The sequence below is a fragment of the Syngnathus scovelli genome, chromosome 13, assembly GCF_024217435.2.
Source record: "Syngnathus scovelli strain Florida chromosome 13, RoL_Ssco_1.2, whole genome shotgun sequence".
Lineage (NCBI taxonomy): Eukaryota > Metazoa > Chordata > Actinopteri > Syngnathiformes > Syngnathidae > Syngnathus > Syngnathus scovelli.
The window spans coordinates 4,001,633-4,020,154 of record NC_090859.1 but is presented as its reverse complement, the minus strand read 5'-3'; the positions used below and the strand labels follow the sequence as shown (position 1 = coordinate 4,020,154).

General features: G+C 40.2%; 1 protein-coding gene across 3 annotated transcripts in view; it reads left to right on the top strand.

Annotated features, from left to right (window-relative positions):
* The window catches only part of pip5kl1 (phosphatidylinositol-4-phosphate 5-kinase-like 1), a 55,767-nt gene that overhangs the window by 23,292 nt on the left and 13,953 nt on the right, over positions 1 to 18,522 (top strand). Inside the window, exon 1 of one of the 3 annotated variants that reach the window (XM_049738493.1) lies at positions 13,940 to 14,088. The exons of the other annotated variants lie outside the window; for them this stretch is intronic. The gene's annotated coding sequence lies outside the window, so the exon portion shown is untranslated. Of the gene's footprint in view, positions 1 to 13,939; positions 14,089 to 18,522 lie in introns of those variants that run through there. 3 annotated transcript variants of the gene reach the window in all.

The window sequence follows — 18,522 nt, the reverse complement described above, 5'->3', positions numbered from 1 at the left end:
GAATGTCCCTAATGTGATTTGAATGTGTTGAAATAAGTGAATTTCAAACTGGAACAACAAAAATGTGAAATGTTGAATGTGCCATTAAGAATGAATGGGGAAAAAAATGCCACAAAATCGTGAATTTTGTGAAAACGGAACATTTTTCGAACAAAAAAAATGTAAGCAGCCGTGTCATGAATATTTGGAATAAGTGAAAAGTGGAACGGAGTGAATCGGTTGAAGTATGTGGAAGGAGTTAAGCGTCAAAAAAGTGAGCGGAATAAGTAGAATAATAATAATAATAACTAGAATTTGCAATTCCTGAAGAAATTGCGTGTGAAGGTGAAGAGGTTGAATAAATACTTGGGGAATGTTGCAGAATGATGTTGAAAAGAGTTGAATCGGTTGAAAAATGTAGAAATTACAAGGGAAAAAGGAAATTTGGGAAAATTGGGTGTGAATTTCAAAATTGAAAATTTGGAATTTTGGGTAAGTGGGAAGTTGTGGAATAGGTAGGAAAATGATGAACAGTTGAAAGGTGGAATGGGTTGAATAAGTTGAAAATGTAGAAATTAGAGTAGAAAAACAAAATTGTAGAGAATTTTTGGTAAGTGGGAAGTTGTGGAATAGGAAGGCAAAAGAGGAACAGTTGAAAGTTGGAACGAGTTGAATCGGTTAAAAAATGTAGAAGTTAGAGCAAATCTTGAATCCTAATAGAGAATGAATGGGAATTAAAAGAAAAAAAAATTGCACCAAAAGTTTCTGAAATTTGGAACAAAAGGAAAGAAACGGCTTCAGGAGGTTCACTTTTGGGGTTAAAATGTTGAAATGGGTTTAATCGGGCAAAATTTGCAAAAGTTAGCGCAAATGTAGGTATTTAGGGCACTTAATGTTGAAATATGGTCATTTCCGGTTTGATTTGGGTCACTTCCGGTTTGATTAGAGGCACTTCCGGTCTAGCTGAGGTCACTTCCGGTTTATTTGGGGTCACTTCCAGTTTAAAAAGGTCACTTCCGGTTTGATTTGGGGTCACTTCCGGTTTGATTTGGGGTCACTTCCGGTTTACCTGAGGTCACTTCCGGTTCATTTGGGGTCAATCCCGGTTTGATTTGGGGCACTTCCAGTTCATTCCGGGTTCATTGGGGCACTTCAGGGTCAATCCAAGATGGCCGCCACTCTGGAAGTGGGGGTCAAGGGTTGAATTGTGGAAGTGGGGGTGAAGGTTGGTGAATATGGTAAGCATAAGGTGAACAAAGTGAATAAAGTTGGAATGGGTTGAATCGGTTGAAAAATGTAGAAATTAGAAGGGAAAAACTAAATTTTGGGAAAATTTGGTGTGAATTTCAAAATTGAAAATTTGGAAATTTTGCTAAGTGGGAAGGTGTGGAATAGGTAGGCAAAAGATGAACAGTTGAAAGTTGGAACGAGTTGAATCGGTGGAAAAATGTAGAAACTAGAAGTGAAAAACTAAATTTTGTGAAATTTTGCAAAATTTTGTGCAAATTTTAAAAGTGAAAACGTGAAATTTTTGAATTTGGCAAGTTTGGGAATGTCCCCAATGTGATTTGAATGTGTTGAAATAAGTGAATTTCAAACTGGAACAACAAAAATGTGAAATGTTGAATCTGCCATTAAGAATGAATGGGGAAAAAAATGCCACAAAATCGTGAATTTTGTGAAAACGGAAATTTTTTCGAACAAAAAAAATGTAAGCAGCCGTGTCATGAATATTTGGAATAAGTGAAAAGTGGAACGGAGTGAATCGGTTGAAGTATGTGGAAGGAGTTAAGCGTCAAAAAAGTGAGCGGAATAAGTAGAATAATAATAACTAGAATTTGCAATTCCTGAAGAAATTGCGTGTGAAGGTGAAGAGGTTGAATAAATACTTGGGGAATGTTGCAGAATGATGTTGAAAAGAGTTGAATCGGTTGAAAAATGTAGAAATTACAAGGGAAAAAGGAAATTTGGGAAAATTGGGTGTGAATTTCAAAATTGAAAATTTGGAATTTTGGGTAAGTGGGAAGTTGTGGAATAGGTAGGAAAATGATGAACAGTTGAAAGGTGGAATGGGTTGAATAAGTTGAAAATGTAGAAATTAGAGTAGAAAAACAAAATTGTAGAGAATTTTTGGTAAGTGGGAAGTTGTGGAATAGGAAGGCAAAAGAGGAACAGTTGAAAGTTGGAACGAGTTGAATCGGTTAAAAAATGTAGAAGTTAGAGCAAATCTTGAATCCTAATAGAGAATGAATGGGAATTAAAAGAAAAAAAAATTGCACCAAAAGTTTCTGAAATTTGGAACAAAAGGAAAGAAACGGCTTCAGGAGGTTCACTTTTGGGGTTAAAATGTTGAAATGGGTTTAATCGGGCAAAATTTGCAAAAGGTAGCGCAAATGTAGGTATTTAGGGCACTTAATGTTGAAATATGGTCATTTCCGGTTTGATTTGGGTCACTTCCGGTTTGATTAGAGGCACTTCCGGTCTAGCTGAGGTCACTTCCGGTTTATTTGGGGTCACTTCCGGTTTAAAAAGGTCACTTCCGGTTTGATTTGGGGTCACTTCCGGTTTGATTTGGGGTCACTTCCGGTTTACCTGAGGTCACTTCCGGTTCATTTGGGGTCAATTCCGGTTTGATTTGGGGCACTTCCAGTTCATTCCGGGTTCATTGGGGCACTTCAGGGTCAATCCAAGATGGCCGCCACTCTGGAAGTGGGGGTCAAGGGTTGAATTGTGGAAGTGGGGGTGAAGGGGGTGAATATGGTAAGCATAAGGTGAACAAAGTGAATAAAGTTGGAATGGGTTGAATCGGTTGAAAAATGTAGAAATTAGAAGGGAAAAACTAAATTTTGGGAAAATTTGGTGTGAATTTCAAAATTGAAAATTTGCAAATTTTGCTAAGTGGGAAGGTGTGGAATAGGTAGGCAAAAGATGAACAGTTGAAAGTTGGAACGAGTTGAATCGGTGGAAAAATGTAGAAACTAGAAGTGAAAAACTAAATTTTGTGAAATTTTGCAAAATTTTGTGCAAATTTTAAAAGTGAAAACGTGAAATTTTTGAATTTGGCAAGTTTGGGAATGTCCCCAATGTGATTTGAATGTGTTGAAATAAGTGAATTTCAAACTGGAACAACAAAAATGTGAAATGTTGAATCTGCCATTAAGAATGAATGGGGAAAAAAATGCCACAAAATCGTGAATTTTGTGAAAACGGAAAATTTTTCGAACAAAAAAAATGTAAGCAGCCGTGTCATGAATATTTGGAATAAGTGAAAAGTGGAACGGAGTGAATCGGTTGAAGTATGTGGAAGGAGTTAAGCGTCAAAAAAGTGAGCGGAATAAGTAGAATAATAATAATAATAATAACTAGAATTTGCAATTCCTGAAGAAATTGCGTGTGAAGGTGAAGAGGTTGAATAAATACTTGGGGAATGCTGCAGAATGATGTTGAAAAGAGTTGAATCGGTTGAAAAATGTAGAAATTACAAGGGAAAAAGGAAATTTGGGAAAATTGGGTGTGAATTTCAAAATTGAAAATTTGGAATTTTGGGTAAGTGGGAAGTTGTGGAATAGGTAGGAAAATGATGAACAGTTGAAAGGTGGAATGGGTTGAATAAGTTGAAAATGTAGAAATTAGAGTAGAAAAACAAAATTGTAGAGAATTTTTGGTAAGTGGGAAGTTGTGGAATAGGAAGGCAAAAGAGGAACAGTTGAAAGTTGGAACGAGTTGAATCGGTTAAAAAATGTAGAAGTTAGAGCAAATCTTGAATCCTAATAGAGAATGAATGGGAATTAAAAGAAAAAAAATTGCGCCAAAATTTTTTGAAATTTGGAACAAAAGGAAAAAAAACGGCTTCAGGAAGTTCACTTTTGGGGTTAAAATGTTGAAATGGGTTTAATCGGGCAAAATTTGCAAAAGTTAGCGCAAATGTAGGTATTTAGGGCACTTAATGTTGAAATATGGTCACTTCCGGTTTGATTTGGTCCCTTCCGGTCTATTTGGGTCACTTCCGGTTTGATTAGAGGCACTTCCGGTCTAGCTGAGGTCACTTCCGGTTTATTTGGGGTCACTTCCGGTTTAAAAAGGTCACTTCCGGTTTGATTTGGGGTCACTTCCGGTTTGATTTGGGGTCACTTCCGGTTTACCTGAGGTCACTTCCGGTTCATTTGGGGTCAATTCCGGTTTGATTTGGGGCACTTCCAGTTCATTCCGGGTTCATTGGGGCACTTCAGGGTCAATCCAAGATGGCCGCCACTCTGGAAGTGGGGGTCAAGGGTTGAATTGTGGAAGTGGGGGTGAAGGGGGTGAATATGGTAAGCATAAGGTGAACAAAGTGAATAAAGTTGGAATGGGTTGAATCGGTTGAAAAATGTAGAAATTAGAAGGAAAAAACTAAATTTTGGGAAAATTTGGTGTGAATTTCAAAATTGAAAATTTGGAAATTTTGCTAAGTGGGAAGGTGTGGAATAGGTAGGCAAAAGATGAACAGTTGAAAGTTGGAACGAGTTGAATCGGTGGAAAAATGTAGAAACTAGAAGTGAAAAACTAAATTTTGTGAAATTTTGCAAAATTTTGTGCAAATTTTAAAAGTGAAAACGTGAAATTTTTTAATTTGGCAAGTTTGGGAATGTCCCCAATGTGATTTGAATGTGTTGAAATAAGTGAATTTCAAACTGGAACAACAAAAATGTGAAATGTTGAATCTGCCATTAAGAATGAATGGGGAAAAAAATGCCACAAAATCGTGAATTTTGTGAAAACGGAAAATTTTTCGAACAAAAAAAATGTAAGCAGCCGTGTCATGAATATTTGGAATAAGTGAAAAGTGGAACGGAGTGAATCGGTTGAAGTATGTGGAAGGAGTTAAGCGTCAAAAAAGTGAGCGGAATAAGTAGAATAATAATAATAATAATAATAATAATAAAGGACAGCAATAACAATAGTGTGAAGGTCTTCACCTTCACACTAATAAAGGACAGCAATAACAATAGTGTGAAGGTCTTCACCTTCACACTAATAAAGGACAGCAATAACAATAGTGTGAAGGTCTTCACCTTCACACTAATAAAGGACAGCAATAACAATAGTGTGAAGGTCTTCACCTTCACACTAATAATAAAGGACAGCAATAACAATAGTGTGAAGGTCTTCACCTTCACACTAATAATAATAATAAAGGACAGCAATAACAATAGTGTGAAGGTCTTCACCTTCACACTAATAATAATAATAATAATAAAGGACAGCAATAACAATAGTGTGAAGGTCTTCACCTTCACACTAATAATAATAATAATAAAGGACAGCAATAACAATAGTGTGAAGGTCTTCACCTTCACACTAATAATAATAATAAAGGACAGCAATAACAATAGTGTGAAGGTCTTCACCTTCACACTAATAATAAAGGACAGCAATAACAATAGTGTGAAGGTCTTCACCTTCACACTAATAATAATAAAGGACAGCAATAACAATAGTGTGAAGGTCTTCACCTTCACACTAATAAAGGACAGCAATAACAATAGTGTGAAGGTCTTCACCTTCACACTAATAAAGGACAGCAATAACAATAGTGTGAAGGTCTTCACCTTCACACTAATAATAATAATAAAGGACAGCAATAACAATAGTGTGAAGGTCTTCACCTTCACACTAATAAAGGACAGCAATTACAATAGTGTGAAGGTCTTCACCTTCACACTAATAATAGAGAATGGTGTAGAATAACATATGTGTGAAGGCCATCGCCTTCACACAATAATAGAGAATGGTGTAGAATAACATATGTGTGAAGGCCATCGCCTTCACACAATAAAGGACAGCAATAACAATAGTGTGAAGGTCTTCACCTTCACACTAATAATAATAATAATAATAATAATAATAATAATAATAATAGAGAATGGTGTAGAATAACATATGTGTGAAGGCCATCGCCTTCACACAATAATAGAGAATGGTGTAGAATAACATATGTGTGAAGGCCATCGCCTTCACACAATAATAAGAGAGAATGGTGTAGAATAACATATGTGTGAAGGCCATCGCCTTCACACAATAATAGAGAATGGTGTAGAATAACATATGTGTGAAGGCCATCGCCTTCACACAATAATAATAGAGAATGGTGTAGAATAACATGTGTGAAGGCCATCGCCTTCACACAATAATAGAGAATGGTGTAGAATAACATATGTGTGAAGGCCATCGCCTTCACACAATAATAATAATAATAATAGAGAATGGTGTAGAATAACATATGTGTGAAGGCCATCGCCTTCACACAATAATAGAGAATGGTGTAGAATAACATATGTGTGAAGGCCATCGCCTTCACACAATAATAATAATAATAATAGAGAATGGTGTAGAATAATATATGTGTGAAGGCCATCGCCTTCACACAATAATAATAATAATAGAGAATGGTGTAGAATAACATATGTGTGAAGGCCATCGCCTTCACACAATAATAATAGAGAATGGTGTAGAATAACATATGTGTGAAGGCCATCGCCTTCACACAATAATAGAGAATGGTGTAGAATAACATATGTGTGAAGGCCATCGCCTTCACACAATAATAGAGAATGGTGTAGAATAACATATGTGCGAAGGCCATCGCCTTCACACAATAATAGAGAATGGTGTAGAATAACATATGTGTGAAGGCCATCGCCTTCAGACAACTAGAAAATGCAATTTCTGGAGAAATTGCGTGTGAAGGCGAAGACTTTGAATCACTTCTTGGGGAATGATGCCGAATGAAAAGATGAACAGTTAAAAGTTGGAATGGGTTGAATCGGTCAAAAAATGTAAAACTTAGAGGTGAAAAACGGAATTTTGTGAAATTTTGTCGAAATTTTTAACGTGAAAACGTGAAATTTTTGAATTTGGGAATTTTGGGAATGTCGAGAATCATTCCGAATGTGGTTTGAATGTGCTGAATGAGGTGAATTTAAAAGGGGAATGACGTAAAAGTTGTTTTTTATTACTTCACACAAACACTACATCCATCTGCTCCTGGTTCGGCCCCCCGGTCAAAATTTAGAACCCAATTCGGCCCGCAAGTCAAAAAGTTTGCCCACCCCTGGTGTAGAATAACATATGTGTGAATGCGATGGCCTTCACACAATAATAATAAAGTGAATGGTGTAGAATAACATGTGTGAAGGCCATGGCCTTCACACAATAAAGTGAATACAGATACAGATACATACAGATATAATTCAGATACAGTTTTATGCTAATGCCACCCACAAACCTTCCCCTGGAATCCTTCTATTAAAATGAGTGGCCCGAGGAAAAGAAAGGTGGACACTCAGTGCCGAGTGTTTAAAAAAAAAAGAGAGGACAATTTGGCTCGACCTACGTGTGTGAGCAGACGTTCAGCCACATAAACGTCAGCAAAGCCCGTCAGATCTAGGTTAACGGACCTACACCTCGGCTATCCTAAGAATTACCACAGCAAATTTTACTCCAGACCATGATGCACTAGCAAAAAAGGTAGACCAACAATACTATAGATTTCTTTATTACTGTATTTAGAAGTATTCTTTCACTGATTCTTCAAGATGATGTATTTGGTCAGAATGTTTGCCGTTTGATGTGATTTCGCCTTGTTAGATAAACATATTTCATAAATCTGACCTGCAGGCGCTGAAGTGATGGAAACTATTATTCATAATAACAGTGTCGTATTTAATGAGAATCACTGGTAGCAGTTTTTTGGTGAAATATTTTTTTAATGCTGTTAATAAATGCATTTGTTTTCAAAAAGCTTTTTTTGAATATCCATGCTTTACTACCTACTAAAAGTACAAACCTTTTATGCAATGACCTTTACATGTCATTTCCATTACTTCACACAAACACTACATCCATCTGCTCCTGGTTCGGCCCCCGGATCAAAATTTAGAACCAAATTCGGCCCGCCAGTCAAAAAGTTTGCCCACCCCTGGTGGAGAATAACATGTGTGAAGGCGATGGCCCTCACACAATAAAAGAAATGCATTATATCAAAGAGCTGTAAAAAGAAATAAATTACAACAAAATGATTAATACAAAGGTTAGAGACAGATATATACATAATTTACCGTATTTTTCAGACTATATTTTGTGGGGTTTTTTCATAGTTTGGGTGGAGGGTTGACTTATACTCAGGAGCGACTTATATGTGAAATTATTCAAACATTTTTACTTGATCATTAACACATTACTTACTAGTATAGTTGATCACTTCACATGTCATTTTCACTTTAAACCGCATGAGGGCGCACTATGGCTGTCGCGTCAACTAAGAGGCGAATGCCACATTCACTCAAACAGGCACTCAAACAGGCAACTTGCAATCAGCTCCAAACCTCCCAACCTGCAGGGGGCAGCGAAAGAGCAAACCGTTAAACAAAACAGTTCAACCCTTGAGCCCTGGAACTACCTATATACCGTAATTTCCGGACTATAAGCCGCGACTTTTTTTCCAAAATTTTGAACCCTGCGGCTTATAGTCAGGTGCGGCTTATATAAGATTTTTTTTGTGATTTTTGTGATGACTTGATCACTTTTATAAACTCGTAAAAAGGCTGTGGACCACTGTTGTGCGGTATCTTGAAGAAAAAACAACAACAAAAATACTATTTTGAAACACTACTATGGCTGCTGCTTATTCTGGCTGCGTTGCTTGTGACTATTATGAGCTTTAGTAGGAATGCACGCTAGGTGACCTGCGTCAAAGGGCTCTAAACCCTTTCTCTTACTCTGCCATGTGACTCAGAGATTACACAAAGCAGTGCACACTTCCGTGTTGCTGCGGTACTACTGCTGCGTCACAGGCAATGTTTAGAAAGATATGTTAAAGTATGTTATTAAAACTTTTAAAAGGCTTTCTGTGTACTGTCTTTCTTTGTAAAAAACTTGTGTGCACGTGCGGCTTATAGTCCGGTGCGGCTTATGTAAGAAAAAAAACTAAAATATCCCCGAATTTTAGCTGGTGCGGCTTATAGTCCGGTGCGGCTTATAGTCCGGAAATTACGGTACTTCCTGTCCTGTAGCCTGCATGGCATGGAGAGCAGTGAACAAAGGAGAATTGTTTGGTAGCACTGGAACAGACGACAAAACATCACTCAGCTCACGGTCAGGACGCAACTGGTATGAAATTGACATTTGTATTGATTGTTGAGTAACTTTATCGATTTGAATGGTCAACCTAAGTTGAAATGTGAAGTTTGAGTACTTGTTTCAAAGTTTAAGTATGTCAATTTAGACAAATATTTCTTTTGAAATATAAGACCAGACAAATGTTTATTTTAAAGTTTAAGTATGTCAATTTAGACAAATGTTTATTATGAAATATAAGACCAGACAAATGTTTATTTTGAATTACAATTACGATGAGACTAAATGTTTATTTTTACATTCTTTATTTTCTGTTCTCTTTTAAAGGTTTTTTTACCTGATATACAATCAACATTACAACTTTAATTAGGAGCTAAAAGGAATGTAAACCCAATTAAAGGAAAACAAAATGAAGATTGGAGTTGTCCCTTTGCATTCTTCAGACCAGGCTTTTGTCAAGTTTAAGCAAGAACTGGGTGAAACATTGACATAACTTGACAGTTGAAAACCAGCGTGGCAGTGAAGACAAGGATTAAAGGCCTGAAGTCACAAGCTGTTGACACAGAGGGAAGAAAACTGTCTGGCAAGAATGACAGAAGAAGCCATTGGAAAGACAGTGAAGCAGCTGAAGAAGGAAAGGACCTTAGCTAAAACTACCTTCACCAAGCAAGCCAACTTCCTGAGCAGGGCTGCTGGTAACATAACCAGGAGTGAACTACAAGAGAAGTTCAAAAAGCTCACCTCTCACGCAAGGAACGTCAATGAGACAAATTATGACTACGAGACTGGTCTACTGGCAGAGATTGAGGCTGAGGGTGACGGACCTGAACTGGGCAAGCAGCAGCAGGCAGACCTGGACTTTTCCTCCTCAATCTTGTGTCACAGTCCTCTTATGTCTTTACATAAGAGGACTGTGACACAAGATTGGGGGAAGTCAGAAGAATTGTACAGTCCAACCTCTGGTGCAGATATGGGGAAGATGAGTTGATGTCTGCAATTAGGGAAGCCGAGTCAGCCTGTAAAGGAGCTCATGCTATCTTGGTGTCTGCTATGAACAAAGACAAAGATGAGCTACAGTCGGATGGTGCGAAGGAACTTGTCCAAAACACAATTTCAAGCTTCACAGATTGGGAGACATGGATTCCAGCAGAAGAAAGGGCAAGTTTGTATGGCGGAGTGAAAGATCTGAAAAAACACAGTAACCGCCTAGAGGCCAGATGGGCAGAATTCCTCACAGCACAAAGGATTATAGAAGCGGAAAGACAAGTGAGAGTTCCTGAAGTGACTGCACAAGCTCCACAAGCACAGCAGCTCATTCAGCAGCCAATACTGAAAATCAGACCTACCAGCCTGCCCAGGTTTCATGGATTCAAAAGAAACTTCCACCGATGGAGGAAAGACTGGGAGAGTCTGCAGAGGCAGGGAGAGCCAACCGGTTCAGTTGAAGCAAAGAAGATCCAGCTCCTCGACAGCGTGGATGAGAGGATAAGCAGAGATCTACAGTTGTCCACTTATAATACAGCTGAAGACATGTTCAGGGTGCTTGAGATCAGATATGGAAACAAGACTACAATTGCTTTGGAGATAATCGAGGACCTGGAGAAAATACCCGCCTTGAAGTCAAACCAGCCAAGAAAAGCAATCGACTTGATCCAGTCTGTAGAGAAAGCCCTGTATGATCTCACTGAGCTTGGAAACACTGGGGCCATCAAGAATCCTCTGGTCATCAAATCCATAGAAAGCAAGCTTCCAGACATGAAGAGAGACTGGCTAGTATTCATGGTTACTCCAGCAAATGCTGTCACACCAGACACTTTGACTGTCTTCTCAGGTTCCTGAAGACTCAAGAAGAAATTCTAGAGCAGCTTGGAAGGAGTGAGAAGTCTGACAAGCGGTCTGCTTATACAGAGAAGTATGCCAGTATGGTATGTCAGCCATTTGGTTGCGCCAAACCCTCATTCTCTCACAACACCTGTGCGTCTGGTCTGGAACAGCAGCCAAAAGTTCAAGGGACTCAGCATGAACGATCTCCTGTTGAAAGGGCCTGATGTCCTCAACCCGATCCGAGCAGTGCTTTTCAGGTTCAGCACTCGGAGACATCAAGAAGATGTATAATTCTGTGTGATTGGAAGACCTGGAAATGCATCTCCACAGATTTCTCTGGAGAGACACCGAGGATGGGGATATTGAAGAGTATGCCATCACTAGAGTAAACATTGGCGATCAACCAGCAGGATGCATTGCACAGCAGGGCATGAGAGAGACTGCAAATCTACCCATGTTTTCCCACTTGAAGGAAGAACATAGGATCCTAGAAGAGAACTCTTATGTTGACGATATCCTTACCTCCCACAATGACCTGGAAAAGCTGAGCGAGAACACCAAAAGAGTTGAAGACATTCTGAAGGCAGGCGGATTCTTCCTCAAGCCCTGGGTCTGGTCAGGCCAAAGTGGGAGGCAGGAGCATGTGCCACAAAAGCTAGAAGCACCAACACATAGAGTGCTGATCCTCCCAAACCAGATGAAAGAAGGGGACAACAAAGCCCTGGGAGTCGGCTACTTTGTGGAAAGTGATCAACTGTACCCAATGACGTCAATCAACTTCTCAAAGAGGAGAAACAAAATGAGAGGGGGTCAAAATCTCCTTGAATGGGAGGTGAGAGGGAAAACTCCTAACCCACTGACTAGAAGGCAGTTACTAAGCCCAGTGGCTAGTCTGTATGACCCAATAGGTCTTGTCACACCTGCTAAACAAAAGGGTGCCATCTTAGTCAGAAGGGCATTTCAAGAGGCTGGGAACAGCGCGACCCGGGATACATGGGACTAGCCATTATCTGGAAAGCTGAGAGAAGAAGCCATTCAGGTGTTTGAAGAGTACATACGTCTCAGCCAAGTGACATTCCACAGAAGCCTTACTCCGAGTGACTGGACTGGAAAGCCTTGGCGAGTAACATTCTCTGATGGTAGTGACCAGAGCTATGGAGCCATGGTGTACTTAAGATGGGAGACAACACAAGGCGTTGAAGTCAGGCTGGTTGAGTCCAAAGCAAAGCTTACACCACTCGATCAGAAGGGGGAACCAGTCAAGGCTGAGATCTGTGGTGCAGTCTATGCAGTTCGCCTCAGAAAGTACATTGAAAAACACAGTCAGATGGAGATTGAGAAATGGCTCCATCTGCTGGACAGTCAAACTGTATTGGGCGCAATCCAAAAAAACAGCTATGGGTATCAAACCTTTTTCATGAACAGAGTTGGAGAAATCCAGAAATCCTCATCAATTGATGACTGATGGTGGATTTCAAGTGACTTCAGTTTTGCAGACGTCATGACAAGAGGTGCAGCTCCAGAGGACCTCCAAGAGAACTCTGTGTGGCAGACTGGACCCAAGTTTCTAAAGCAACCTGGAGAAGAGTGGCCAAAGAAATCTGCCAAAGAAGTCACAGCCTATGCCAAGGAAGGCATAGATAGACTCTTCTCAGCAGCACTGACCAGGTCACAAGTTAAGACAGGACAGGGTGATGTGCCATCTGTTAGTAATGTCCAAGATCCTACAGCAGCAGCTAGAAAGAGTGACGCTATACCAAAAAGCCCTGATGGAGAAGGATCTAAGATTCAAGTCCGAAGACCACCAACTGGTTTCGCAGTGAGATTAACACAAGGAAGTTCAGCAGCTTAACCAAGTTGATTAGAGTCGTTGCCTGGGTATGGAGAGCTGCAATGAAGTGGAAAATGGCCCTGTCAAAGAGCTCAGCCACAGCTCCAAGTAAACCAAAGTGGGAGGAGCTTTCTTCAGCAAAGATAAAATCCAGAGCTAAACAAGCTATACTTACCATCGGCGAATGTGAAGATGCACAAAATGATCTCTTCCTCGCAGCCCAAGAAGGCGCAGCTTTTCAAGACACCACCCTCAACGGACTTGCCATTTTCAGAGATGCAAAGACTGGACTCTTAGTCTGTGGAGGAAGATTTCACATCTTTAATGATGAAAAAACCACTGTACCAATTCTACCTTATGATGCATGGATCAAAACCGGATCAAAGGAAGAAACTCTTAACAAAAATCCCTGCTACAATTCTTCATAGAGACGTCAGATGTGTCATCGTTCTGTTTCCTGCAGAAGAACAACAGCAAAATCATCAATAATGAATCGGACGGCTACATCACGAGTGTGACCTCCTTGGGTTCAAGAACCAGGAGGTCAAGTGGCAGGTGTCGCGTCAACTCAGAGGCGAATGCCGCATTCACTCAAACAGGCAACTTGCAATCAGCTCCAAACCTCCCAACCTGCAGCGGGCAGCGAAAGATCAGAACCGTCAGACAAAATAGTCCAACCCTTGAGCCCTGGAACTACCTATATACTTCCTGTCCTGTAGCCTGCATGGCATGGAGAGCAGTTAACAAAGGAGAATTGTTTGGTAGCACTGGAACAGACAACAAAACATCACTCAGCTCACGGTCAAGACGCAACTGGTGTGAAATGGACATTTGTATTGATTGTTGAGTAACTTTATCGATTTGAATGGTCAACCTAAGTTGAAATGTGAAGTTTGAGTACTTGTTTCAAAGTTTAAGTGTGTCAATTTAGACAAATGTTTATTTTGAAATATAAGACCAGACAAATGTTTATAATGAATTACAATTACGATGAGACAAAATGTTTATTTTTACATTCTTTATTTTCTATTTTTGTTTAAAGATTTTTTACCTGATATACGATCAACATTAGATTGTGGTGGAGAGAGTGAGCAGCACCAGATTCCTGGGGGTGCACATCAGTGAGGACCTCTCCACCAACGCTGCATCACTGGCGAAAAAAGCTCAGCGCTGCCTGTACTTCCTGCGGAAACTCAGGCGAGCAAGTGCTCCTCCGGCCGTCATGACCTCATTCTACCGTGGCACCATTGACAGTTTCCTCTCCAGTTGTATCGCTGTGTGGGGTGGTAGCTGCACTGAATACAACATGAAGGCCCTGCAGCGCATACTGACCACAGCTGGTAAGATTATTGGTGCTTCACTCCCCTCCCTGAAGGACGTTTACGCCTCCCATCTCACCGTCAAGGCAACCACGATTGTGTGTGATGTGAGTCACCCCGCTCACTCTTTGTTTGATCTTCTGCCCTCTGGGAAGAGGTACGGGAGCCTGCGCTCCCGCACCACCAGACTCACCAACAGCTTCATACTCCAGGCTGTTAGGATCCTGAACTCTCTCCCCCCTCCTGCATAACGTCCTGTCCTGTCTGCTGTATGCACACTTGCTCCATTTTTGCTCCTCCTATTTATTATATTTGTTTATTTATTATTTATTCGTCGCTTTTATTTATTCATTGTTTGTGCCTTCTTGTTTTTACTTTTTGTGTTGTTTACTTGTATGTATATTGTGTACTATGTCTTGTCACCGTGAGATAGTGGGAAACGTAATTTCAATCTCTTTGTCTGTCTTGGCATGTGAAGAAATTGACAATAAAGCAGACTTTGACTTTTCTCTTTAATTGGGACCTAAAAGGAATGTAAACCCAATTAAAGGAAAACTAAATGAAGATTGGAGTTGTCCCTTTGCGTTCTTCAGACCAGGCTTTTGTCAAGTTTAAGCAAGAACTGGGTGAAACATTGACATAACTTGACAATGGCTGTGGAATAATTGGAGCCTCACTGACAATGAGTTCCATACACTGACTTCCGGAGTAAAGAGATTTACCGTGTTTTTCGCACCATAACGCGCATTGGATTATAAGGCACACCCTCACAGATTTTTTTTTATTTTAGAAATTATTTCATATATAGGGCGCACCGGATTAAAAGGCGCATAAAATAGAAACTATACTGCAACAAACTGAGGTTGACTAGGGTTGCGGCATGCATCCACTAGCCAATAACCAATGAGCCCTCTGTAAACAATCACGTTTCTCAAACTATCTCTTATAAAATGATCGGGACTGACTAAAGTTTGATCTAACACATTGGTACTGCTTACTTATGTTTCCCTTCCATATCGATCCGTAAATGTACTCGAAACATTAACGGAGCAGCCTATTTTGAAATGGAATAGCCTCGTGCGTATCGCAGCTATCATTATAGCATTAGCCGCCCACAAACTCCCATGAGCCTCAGCTCACAGACTTCCATGAGCCTCAGCAAAGTGTCGTGCCAGCCCCCTGTAAACAATCACGTTTCTCAAACTCTCTCCCATAAAAGTGATCCGAACCGACTAAAGACTGATTTAACACATTGGTGCTGCTTATATATGATTCCGTTGGATATTGATCCATAAACGTACTCGAAAACATTAATGGAGCAGCCTATTTTGAAATGAAATAGCCTCGCGGGTACAACAGCTATTCAGTGACGCCCCCTGACCACGGTTGCTGTAATGCTGGGAAGCGATGCAACCTTGTAATTTACTAGTCGTACTAAAACGTACTGAAACATTTTGGCAGAGCGCTGTGTACAACTAGTATGGATCAACAAATTCATCAATTGATCCATATATAAGGCGCTCTGCATTATAAGGCGCACTGTGGGTTTTTGAGTAAATTTTAAGTTTTTAAGTGCGTCTAATAGTGCGGAAAATACGGTAACTATATTGTACTCCCTGGGAGCGCCAGCCGCAAATCGGCGGCATACAGGGAGTCAGCGGCACAATCGGCGGCATTCGGGGAGTCCGCGCCGCAATCGGCGGCATTCGGGGAGTTTGCACCGCAATCGGCGGCAATCAGGGAGTCCGCGCTGCAAGCGACGGCATTCTGGGAGTCCGCACCGCAATCGGCGTAATTCCGGGAGTCCGCGCCACAATCAGCGGCATTCGGGGAGTCCCCGCCGCAATTGCCGGCATACGGGGAGTCCCAGGCGCAATTGGCGGCATACGGGGGGTGACTATAATATATACGTAGATCTGTGGAATAATTGGAGCCGCAACTGACGACGAGGCTGACGACGAGGCTGATGACGAGGCTTACGACGAGGCTGACGACGAGGCTGACGTCAGCGGCGCACGTAGTTCCAGAGTCAACAACTGTGTCTGTGGTTTTTTTTTTTAAGTGACATGGAAGACGAAGATTGACAATGGATTTAATGATTTGTAGTCACACGAATGGTTCGATAAAATAGTTGTTTATATTACATGTATTTGATATATCTAGTCTGACGTAGTTCTGGAGTCAACAGCTGTGTGGTTTTTTTTTTTAAGTGACACGGAAGACAAAGATTCTGATGGATTTATTGATTTGGAGTGACACGGATGGTTCGATAAAAAATTTGTTTATATTATTGTTATTTGACATATAGTTTATATATTGATATATGGGCCTATGGAATAATTTGAACTGCAACTGACGACAACGAGGCCGATGTCAGCGGTGCGCCGCACACGCGGCGTTGTATACAGAAATGACGAAGGATTCGATCGATGGGTTCATTGATTTGGAGTGACACAGATGGTTTGAAATACGTTTTATTTATGTTGTAGTTACTTGAATAACTGTTAATGTTACGTCAGGCCCGTTCTCAGCTCCTCGTTTGTGTTCATGTCACGTTAGCATACCGTATCATTTAGCCTGTTGTTGCTGGTTCATATCTGATCTTGGTGTTGGATTTTGTCAAATAAATTTCCCCCAAAATGCAACTTATACAACGGTGCGACTTATACAGTGGAGCCTCGGTTTTCGAACATCCCAGTTCTCGAACAAATCGGTATTCGAACAAAAAATTCCAGATTTTTTTGCTTCAGATGTCGGACAAAATTTCGGTTGTTGAACCTTGCGAGATGAGCCGAGAGGACCCGCATGCCAACTGACCCCGTTCGTTATTACATTCTCGTTACTCTGAGGATTGCATCAACTCTAATCATGCCTCCAAAGGAAGCAAGTGGGAGCAATAAAGCTGATCATGGCGAAAAGAGGAAAGTAGTGCGCAAAACAGTTGAATTTAAAAAATAATTAATTGCAAAATATGAGTCCGGTGTGCGTGTGTCAGAGTTGGTGCCGGAGTTTTGAATGGCAAAATCGACATTAAGCTCGATCTTGAAAAACAAAGACGCTCTTAAAGGAAGTGATGTTGCGAGAGGGGCGACTGTGCTTACCAACAAACCTTTGCTCTTTGTTGTGCTTTTTTTCCCCTCACGATTTAAAAAGATATCTTTTAGTATTAGAATGAAACACACAAGCGAGTTGCTACAGATACGGCAATACATTCCCCAGACTAGCCTACTCTATTATTTCAGTTTATTATTTATATTATTTATTTATACATTACCTACTCACTTATTTATGCAGTTTATGGTGTAAAATAATAAAAACATGCTTTAAAAAAGCGTATTTTTGGCTTGGAACGGATTTTTTTTTCCATTATTTTAATGGGAATACATGATTCGGAATTCAAATGATTCACTTCTCAAACAACCTTCTGGAACGGATTGTGGTCGAAAACCGAGGCTCCACTGTATGTTTTTTTCCCTTTATTGTGCATTTTATGGCTGATTCGACTTGTACTCCGGAGCGACTTTTAGTCCGAAAAATACGGTACTGTAACTTACGTGAAGTTCAAACTAGGTTAGCTTATTTTATTTTTATTTTTATATTTTATAGATATTTTTTCTATTTCTCTTTTTTTTATACAATTTACATAACGTTAACATAATGCAATATTTGGCGCTGGCCTTCTCACATATGATCGTTTTAGTGATCATTTCGCCAGCAAATCTCCTTTTCCTTTATCCACACAATCAAAAGGCGTTCCAACTCTTCCAGGGTAGGGCTGCGACGTTTAGAGATGATAGTGTTTAGGGATTAACGGGATCCTTGCGTAGGTCCAAGATGAAGGGTAGACCAATGTTGACCAGGTCTTCTGTAGACCTGTTTGCCCGCTAAATAAACAAGAGGGGGACCATCAGAGGTCTTGTGATACTCTTAAGTGGTCCAGAATGAAGGTTTAAAGGACTTCGTGACAATAAACGTCAAAATGACTGGGCTGTCATCATTAAATCCTGGGGTGAAGAAACCAGTGTGCCCACCATTATCCACTAATCTCTACCCTATTGAGATCCTGAAGGAAGACTGATGATAAAAATACCTCCAAATATAGTAGCATCTCTGATCTCTATACACATACTTGTGATGTGTGAGTTGTTGAGCAGACTTTGAAGAGAAACTCTTTTAGGTTTAAATGATTGTTTGATATTTTTAAGAACATCTCTGCAATGTATATAGTGTATGGCAGATTTGTTTCAGGCCATCGTACTGCCCTCTCAATTGTGTCCCCATGCAAGCGAGCGACCACACTAAAGACTATCATCTCTAAACAATTTCCAAGGACTACAGGTATGCTGAATTTTGATCGGATTTGCCAAGTGGGTGGAGTGGAGTGGCTAAGTATGCCTCATTAGCATTACCATACAGCAGATCAAAAGGCCTTTTCGTCTTTGAAATGTCACATTT